Source organism: Pteropus vampyrus, unplaced genomic scaffold (genome assembly GCF_000151845.1).
Source record: "Pteropus vampyrus isolate Shadow unplaced genomic scaffold, Pvam_2.0 Scaffold44, whole genome shotgun sequence".
Classification (NCBI taxonomy): domain Eukaryota; kingdom Metazoa; phylum Chordata; class Mammalia; order Chiroptera; family Pteropodidae; genus Pteropus; species Pteropus vampyrus.
Window position 1 is genome coordinate 5,582,633 of NW_011888825.1, and position 9,748 is coordinate 5,592,380.

At 38.1% G+C, this 9,748-nt stretch overlaps 1 pseudogene; it reads right to left on the reverse strand.

Annotated features, from left to right (window-relative positions):
• Positions 1–892: 892 nt before the first annotated feature.
• On the reverse strand, positions 893–1,780 carry LOC105291279 (annotated as a pseudogene).
• Positions 1,781–9,748: the final 7,968 nt, after the last annotated feature.

Sequence of the window (9,748 nt, forward strand, 5' to 3'; positions counted from 1 at the left end):
TGGAGAGGCAACCAAAGCATTTGGCAGTCTGTAACCTTGACAAGAGTGATTGGGACAGAAACCAGATTGGAGTGAGCTGAAGTGGAAACAGACATTGTAGCAACATTTTTGAGTTCTGCTCTGAATAGATGAGTCTAAATGATATGGCAGCTGCTGTATAATGTGAGGAAAATGGAGAGCTTTTTTCTACAATGATGTAAATGGCCTAATATAAAAGGAGAATTTTGTAATGAAGGAGAAAAGCATGATAACTGCAGCAGTTATGTCTCTGAGACAGAAAGAGGAGTTGGAGTCCATATGATAAGTGATAGGCCTTCAACAGGAGCCCAGATTCCTCTTCCTTGGAACACAGTGGAAGACTGGGAATATATGAACTAATCAAGGCAGGGCTGTGAATTTGGTGATGGGGATGTATGAGGAAGCCCATCTGATGGTATCTATAAAGATGTATTTATATCAGTTGGATCATAATAATATTTTGAAGTCTGTTTTGGTCACTGCATTGATTATACTATGAACATATTTTTGTGTCAATAGATATGCATTTCAATCATCTTTCTAAAATTTCTGCATAGTATTCCTTCATATAGTCAACCATTATTTATTTAATTGATACTCTTGTGGGGGCAAGTTAATTTTTCCCATGTATCGATGATAAATATCCTTGTAAGTAATTTTTAATTATTTTCCTCAGGATATATTTCTAAGAATGAGATTTCTGTAAAAAGTATTCTTTGCTATTTATCAACTTTCTTTTCTCCAATATTTACATTACTCCTTTGGGCAACCAGAATTCCACTTTATACAACACAAAGGATATAGTCACCACTTTCTTTAAACTTTCTATGCTAGGTAAAACTGTTTTCCTTCAGGTTGACTATTTCTACAGGTCTTTTTTTTTTTTTTTTAAGCAGATCAGGCATTTAATTAAGTTCTTCATAATAAATTTAGAACACCAGTTTGTGAGGATAAACACCATTTGCGAGAGCAAACACAGAGAGGATGTAGACCTAGAACTGAAGAACACTTTTGATTTGGGGCAGAATATACGAGTCTACAGCTTTCTGGTCAACCTTATGCTGCTCTGTTATCTAGTATTTCCCTTTTTCTGTGTCAAAGATCTACCCTCCTGGTGTCTGGGCTTGCACAGCTTCTTCTTGAAGTAAGTGTTAGTGAAATATTTGGGGATTTTCACATCACTGATGTCAATTTTGGTGGAGGTGGCGATGGCAAATTTCTACACAGAGGAATTTGATTGAGGAACAGACAGAGGTCCAGTCACAAGTAGCAAGCCACTGCTCAGTTGCTTCAGGAAAATCACCCTCTTGCTTCTGCTACTCTCAGTGAGTATGATCAGAATGGTCCTAGGGGTGATGCTAACCCAAAGTTTTCTCACATGCTGTCTGGCCGTGGCTCAACAGCTTTCAAGGCATATCTTCAGTAGGAATATCCAGGCACTTTGCTAAGTTTAACCTCTCAGGTGCCACCATCTTGTTGCCATCAACTGGTTTTGTGACAGTAGAGAGAATCTTCTTTTTTTTTCAATCCTGGATTTAGCTGCTGAATACTTTCTCTTATACATGGCCTTTCTGGAATACATAGCTAATTGGGAATATCTGCCGATTCCTGTGATCTGGACAGGCTTTTAGCTGAAGTGGGGCTTCCATTTCTTAGGCATTTTGGCCTTGAGGTTACCTTTTTTAACCTTACCACCAGCATCAGCCTTCTTGGCTTCAGGTTTCTTCTTAGTGTTCAGCTTCTCAGATTTTTCATCTGCCATCTTGCAAGATGGGAAAGACAGGCCTCTTTTAATATGTTGTGCTCTCATTTACAGGTTGGTTGAACTTCATGTGAAATTTCATATTAGATGTTTACTTTAAAAAAATAGCTTCTCATTTTCCTGCCAACAAACTATAAACAAGAAGCTGACTGGCCAATCTTGACAAAACTGCTTCTGTAAGTTAAAAGGCATTTCAGTTTAAATTCGCAAGAATAATTTCTCTTCTCTTTCACATGTGCCCACAACACACACATCTCTTGTTCTATTCATTTCTCTATTCATTTTATTAATCTTGCATATGAAATTCTTGACACTCAAAAACTGACTCTAAGTTTTCTGAAGACAAGGATCCTATCTTCTAAACTTGGCTCAAATGTTCTCGATTCCCCTCCACACAAAAGCATTTCTCAGTTCTTGACATTACACTGAATCCTTGAATTCTCCTCTCACCCTTATTATACTTGAAAGCTACTCTGTAGAATGACATTGCAATTTCTTTTGAATTCCTTACATTGTCTAGTATAGAAGCACAGGCCAAACTGACTCTTGGACCAAAGCTCTTAGTACTCAGGGAAACCACATGACCTAATATCTGTTTCTAATGTCAAAGATGAATGAGCTTTTTAAAATGCAAATCTGATCAGTTTCTCTTATCGCTTACAGCCCTGCACTGATTACCCATTGCTCTTGAGATAAAGGTAGTCCTCCTTAAGAGTACCTATGGCAACCCTCCCACTCTGTGATCACAAATCTCTCCTTACTACCCTTCAGTCTCAGAAAACCATGTACATTGGTCATAAGCAATCTATGTGTGCTCTTCTACCTCAAAGGTTTGTTTCCTTTGCAGAGGAACTGTTGATATCCTTCCTTGCCCGGTTAGCTATGCTTCATCTTTCAGATGTTTACATAATTATCTCTTCTTCAAGGAAGGCTCTTTTACCTTAGATAAGTCTAACTCCCCAATATATGGTCCCATTACACCATATGATTCTCTATTGTAGTCCTTACTTGCAACTGAAATGTCATATGTATTTCTGTGCTTGTTTAGTTAATGTCTGTCTCCCCCACCAGAGTGTAAGTTTCATTAAAACCAGGATAATATCTGTTTCCTTCACCATTACATGTCTGTCATCAAGTACAGTGTCCAAGAAATATTTGTTGAATGAATGAATGAATGAATGAATGGCTAAAACTTAAGAGTTATAGCCTATAAGAGCTGAGTGGTCGAGAAACTGGCCTCATGATGGAGGTGTAAGGAAAGCAGGGAGCAGAGGTCATCTAGTAAAAGCCTTCTTCACATGGGTGCATAGAAAGGCTTCAATCTATAGCAACTGTACAGAAAATTTGGCTTATACATATATTTTGTGGTGACAGAGTCTATGGCATTCATTAAATATTCGAATGAATCCTGGGTCTCCACAAGATGAAAAACGATTTGTTTCATCCAGTTTCTAAACAGGAACTAGATACATGGTCAGGACTAAAATCTGGTTCCTGGAATTCCCAGCTAGTGTTCTGTCCATTGCCCTTTTACCAAACATCATCATCATCATCATCATCATCATCATCATCATTATTATTATTATTAATTATAAACATCTATTTCAGTTGACTCCTGATTCTTTGAATATCTGCTAAATAAAATTAACTCTTTGAAATTGTAGGCTGTCCAAGGGTCAGCTAAAGTGAGTGCTGGCTAGCTGTCCTTTGTCATCCTGCCTCTCTGCCTCTCCTTGCATCCTCACTAGTAGATAGCTCTGAAGGCAACATGCAGCCTAGAGCTTTTCATCCTCCATTTGCTTCTTGTTCCTAACTAATGAAGCCTCATGCCCTTGTTGGGCCTTGTTTCTACAAGGCTGGACACCTTCTTTTAACAGGACGTACTTGAAAAACAAGATATTTTCCTTTGTACTAGAAACAAATGGTGATTAATGTGCTTGTTGTAATTAATCTGTGGTGACAGATTAGCAGTGTACCAGCAGCTCTTTTGCTGCTGTGGGAGCCTTCCTTGATAGGACAGCTGGTGAGAGGGGACACCAAATTCAATTTGTTTCTCATTTGCATACATATGACAACCATCTGTGCTAATAGCACTGCAATGTCTCCATTAGGCCCTGTGCTAGTGTACAGCCTCTCCTGGGCCTCTGTTAGGCCTGAGAGAGGGGGATCTCAGAGCATAAATATTTGCAGAGGAAAAGGAGTGGGCTTAATGGAACACAACCGACCATGTCCCCTTCTACTAGAGGCTCAGCATTGAACATAGGCTGAAATTACTCTCACCACTGCAGGACAATCTTCTTTTGACAACTCCTGCTTCTTTCAACAAAAAGCCTCACCTATTCTGTCTCAATGATATAATCGAATTACTCATGTTCTGTTCCCTATTGTCCAGTTGCTAAAACCGGCTTAACTTTAGTAAAGACCTTTTTAAAAAACTGGCCCACTTATTCAAAAAGTATTTACGGAGTATCTACAAAGTTCAGGCACTATTCCATGTAGAAAAGAAACAGTAGTTAACAGGAGAGGAAAGGTTTTTGTTTTATGGGTTTTGCTTGCAGTGGTGTATTATAGCAAGAAACAAGAAAAAGTCTATGTAGTTTTATTTTCTAAGGAGAGATTCAAAACTGGGTGCGAGGTGGTGTGGAAAAGATAGTGTTTGATGACTACATTAGATTTTGTGGTCCAAGAAGTCTTCTTTAAGGAGGTGAGATTTAAGCTGCTATCTGGATGATGAGAAATCAGCTGGTGACATCAGGGGAAAACATGGTTTTCCAAAGAAAGTGAGCTTGATGTGTTGAGAAAGAGAAAGATGACTGGACAGAAGTGAGTGAAATGGTAAGAGTGGTGAGTATGTCTTAATTTCCTACCTCGAACTGGAGTACTAAAGCACGAAAGACTGAGTGGCTTAAAACAACAGAAATTTATGGTCTACGATTCTAGAGGCTAGATGTCAAAAAATCAAAGTTTCATCATGGCCCTGAAAATCGTAGGGGAAAATATTTCCTTCCTCTCCAATATTCTGGTGTAGTTGGCAATCTTTGGTGTTCCTTGCCTTGTAGAGATATCACTCCAATCTCTGCCTTTGTCATTACATGCCTACCTTCTCCCTGTGTGTCTGTATGTTTCTTCTCTTCTTATAATGACACCAGTCATATTGGATTAACCAGCTGGAGCACATGGTGATTTAAAAGCCAGATAAGGCATGTAAGTCATAGTGTAAGAACAATGGATGACCTTTAAAGACTAATTACAATGAAATGACATGATTTAATTCCCATGTGAATGTCATAGGTAGATTGGATGGAGGCGGGACAAGAGGGAACAATGAAGGTAACCATTAACCTACCTTATTGGATATAGGCATTTGGAAAATGAAAGGAATCACATTTTCGTCCTGAACAGTTAGAAGGATGGTGCAATATTTGCTGGAAGATGTAATATTTCGGGGGCAGGGAACAAGTTTCAAAGAAAATCAAGTGTTCCATTTTGGACATGTTAAGTTAGAGTCATCTATAAGACAACACATAGGAATATAAAATTACCCATTTGGGTGTATGAGGCTAAATGTCAGAGAAGAAACCTGATTTGAGATAGAAATTTAGGAGTCATCAGCTTCAAGAGATTATTTAAAGTCCATGGTGCTGGATAAGAGCTTTCTCTGCAGAGAAAGGAATATAGGAAAAAAAAAACAAAACAAAACAAACAAACAAACAAACAAAAAATATGGGGAGGCTTGCCCCAAAGCCAGAGAAACCCTATGGCTCTTTTTTCTTCTTCTGTCTATGCCTTTGCTAGGGGTCATAATGTCTCATGCATAAGTGCTCTTCCTTATTAAAAATATTTGCTCTTTGAAGCACTGTGTGTGGCGATGAGTCTGGGTTTGGTGTACCCCTCTCTGTTTCATGCCTCATTTTATTCATATTTCATCCCTATTTCCCTTTGTCTCGGCTCCTCTACATGAAGAAAGGGTCCACGTTCAATATGTCTTTGTATTCACAAACCAGAGTTTCTCAACCTAAAAACTATTGACATTTTGGGCTGGATAATTCTTTGCTGTGGAGGACTGTCTTATGTATTACAAAATGTTCAATAGTATCCCTGGCCTCCACATACTAGGTGCCAGTAGCATCCCTGAGTCGTGACAATTAAACATGTCTCCAGACATTGACAAATGTTCTCTGGGATGTGGTGGAGGGGGCAAAATGACCCCTAGTTAAGAACTACTGCCATGGACATTTTATAAGTCTCTATATACCGGAGACACTCATTAAATATTTGCCATTGATAGTGACAACAATTATATCTTGGCACACAGCTTCTTTCTACCTTCTTCTCCTCACCAAAGGAAATAGATTCTTTATTAAGAACCTTGTAAAATAGCATCAGAATTTCTCATTAGTTTCTGGTGAGGCCTCCAGACTCCAGACTCCTTCTTCAGAATTGAAGATAAATACATGAGAAGTCAGAATGAATGTGAGAGAGTATTCATTCAGCCAGGCAACAAACGGCAAAATTAAATAATAATTGAATTAAAAAAGCTCTTTTGTGACCAAAGCCTGGTTTGATAAGATAGGGAAGGTCATTACCTAAGAAAAATTGCTGCCACACATTCCAATGACTTTGCACCCTAAGCAAAAAGTCATCTTTAGCACAACAGATGTCCTTTTAAAATTTTATCAACCAGAAAAATAGAAGGGGGGAATGCAAACCAGACCATTAAAATGTAATCTAGATTCTACCAATTAATAAAATGTTAGCATAATCAGATTGAAACGGCATGAAATCAAATGATATGTAGCTGTCCTTAGGGTGTATCACAACTCCTGAAATCCTAAAGATTGAGTATAAATATGGGGCTTGCTTGCAGCATGGTGAACATAGCAATCTTTCCTGCTAGGTCCCAATAGAGCCTCAGAAGCCTTGCTAACATTGAATTCCTGGAAGCCACTAGCAGTCAGTCCGAGGGGCATAACAGATAATGCATATTTGCCAAAGCAGTCCCCTTGGAAGCCTTTCTCTGAGTCCACATCCAGTCATAAACCCCAAATTGAATCACTTTTGTTGTCAAGTAGAGATATAGAAAATTTAAACCAAGGTGAAAGAAAATCCTTTTCTCTCTCTCTAAAAAACAAAGCAAAACAAAAACAAAAACAAAACACACACACACACACACACACACACACACACACACCTGGGCCACTGGTTGCCTGTCTTCTTTCCCCTGAACTCCATCCAGGTCCTGATAGATAGGTAAAAATGGTAGCTTGTCTGCTTCTCATGCAGAAAGGAGTCTTGAATTAGCTCTGATGCTTCTGTGTCATGAATTCAAAGATAAAGAAGTATCAGAAAGGAAAAAACAGACATTCTTAACAAAGAGCTTGCAGAAAATAAGTTTGTATAAAGAAATAATAGTGTTCTGGTTATCAGTGACAGCACAACAAACCACCCCAAAATATAATGCCTTAAGAAACAACAGTTTATTATTTCTCATTGTATGTTAAATGGGGAATTCTGCTTCTTTTGGTGATGGCAGGGGTATTACAATGACTGCAAAGTCCAAAATGCCACACTCACATAGCTGGCAATTGATACTCAGTCACCTAGAGCTCAGCAGGAGTTACTGGTGGAGGTTCTCAGTTCTCCCCTATGGGGGCCTTTCCACATAGCTGCTTGATCTTCCTCACAACACGGCAGCTTTTTACCAAGATGGAGCACTCAAAAGGAAACTGCAGAGGGCAGCTCTCTTAAGGCTTGAGCCTGAAAGTACTAGAATGTTACTTTATATTATATTCATCAAAATAGTCACTAAGTCAGCCTACATTCAAGGGTAGAGAAAATAAGCTCTATCTCTTGATATGAGGAACCCCACTCCTATCTAGCTTGTCTATGATACCCACATGAAATTGGATCGTGTCATTTCACAGCAATAAACCTTTAAAGGTGATCCATTGATCTAACACTATGACTCGCATGTCTTAACTGTCTTTCAAATCCCCATGTGCTCCACCTGATTAATCCAAGGTGATGGGTATCATTATTTTTAAAAATGTGCAGGAGACAGGGAGATATACTGGGAGAAGATGGCCACATGATGACAGAGGATACTGGGGTAAGTCATCTTTGGACACTAGTAACCATAATAAATTTGTCATTTAACTCTATGCCCCATCACTATGGTGTATTTCTATGCTCCTGAGCCATATCTGTGCCTTTCTTCCTTCAAAGCATTATCATAGTGTAAAAGCATGGATGAGAAAGAGAGGATTTGCCCTCCTGTAATTACATGTATGTGCATGTGCTGACTATATATGCCTATATGAATTTAAGGAGTGATCAGAGAGGCAGAAAGAATAACTCTCTTTATACTAGTTTTTGGTTTTGAACACCAATTATTTCCCATGCTGCCTTGACAAGGCCATATATAGAAAATGTCCAAGAGCTATTTCTTTTATCTGATCAAGTTTTTAACAAATCTAAGTTCAACTCCATATTCTCACATTTACTTAAAGCATGAGTAAATAGTTGACTCTATTTTTAAAAACACACACTTTGTATGACTAAGACAAACATTAAATGAGAGAATATAAGGTTGCCTTTCAAGTAGTGAATGCTCGAAAATGTTAGATGATGATAATTAAAATAGCTCACCACAGTGTCTGATGTAGTACGTGCTTAATAAATGACAGTTAATATCATTATTAAAGAAGGAGAATGGCAAAGGGATAGGATGCAATCCATTTAAATGGGGAGAGAGGAATGTAAAGGCTAAGAAGCTTGGGGTCAGGGGAAGGGCGATGCTCACTATGCCTCAAGAGGCATTTGACAGAGCTATCTTTAATACCAAATTATCAGAGACAGTTTTGAGATTTTCATTGGCACAAGCATGCTTTCCCCCTGAGTCCTGGAATAAATACTTAGAAGGTTAAAGTTCAGTTCATTAATCTTCTCACTTGTCTGTTTGTTTGGACATACAGATGCTCCAATGTGAAGGCAATTTGAGGAAGAGTGAAAGAAATTGAGACTAAAAAAAAAAATGTACTTTAACCCACTTCATATTGTGGGCAGAAGAGTGTGCAAGAGAAAATATATGAATTAAATTTAATACACGTATTAAATTATATATATGTATTAAATTTGTCTTAAGAAAACTTGTGATCAAAATGGAAGCTCATGACTCAGTTCTGTTCCTTTCCAAGGTATGTTTAAGCACCTTACCTTTTAGCTAGTATTGATCGACTTTTCCTAATAAATTTTTGTTTTGCCCAATTAGGCAAAATATCAAGCAAGAAGAGTATAAGTTCTTATTCTGTTTCTTTGTTTCAGTGCTACCCTCATGCTTTACAACAATTCAACATATCTTCAAACTTCTATGAGGGACCCTGGAGAAGCCTCATTCTAAGAGAGGTTGAAACAAAAGAATTACACCTCCTAATAAAGTGAAATGAGGGAAATTTTGACTACAGTTATTCTTATTAAACTCAGTACTATCTTTATTAATTGCCAAGTTACCTCTCCATTTGGCTCCAAATAACCTGAAAATAGTCATCTGTCCTGGAATCTTTTTGGAAAAAAAAAAATAATAAAAGCCTTGAGAAAGAAAGGAAGTTACTTGCTAAAGGTCACCTCTATAGATGATAGGGGTACAAACAGGGCAGATACTATTTTTTTTTTTTACCTCTTCGGAGATTGTGACAGGCAGATTTCAAGGTGGCCCCCAATTGATCCCTGCCTCCTGGAGTTCACACTTTTGTGTAATCCCTTCTCCTTGAATGTAGGTAGAATCTATGACTTTTTTCTTATCAATAGAATATAGCAAAAGTGATAGGATGTTACTGCCATTAGTATGATATGTTGTCTAATATTCCATATTATTAGCAGATATACTCTAGAAGCTATCTTCGCTGGCTTGATGAAGGAAGCAGCCATGTTAGGAAACAGTATAGAACTGTAGGTGGTCCCCGAGAACCA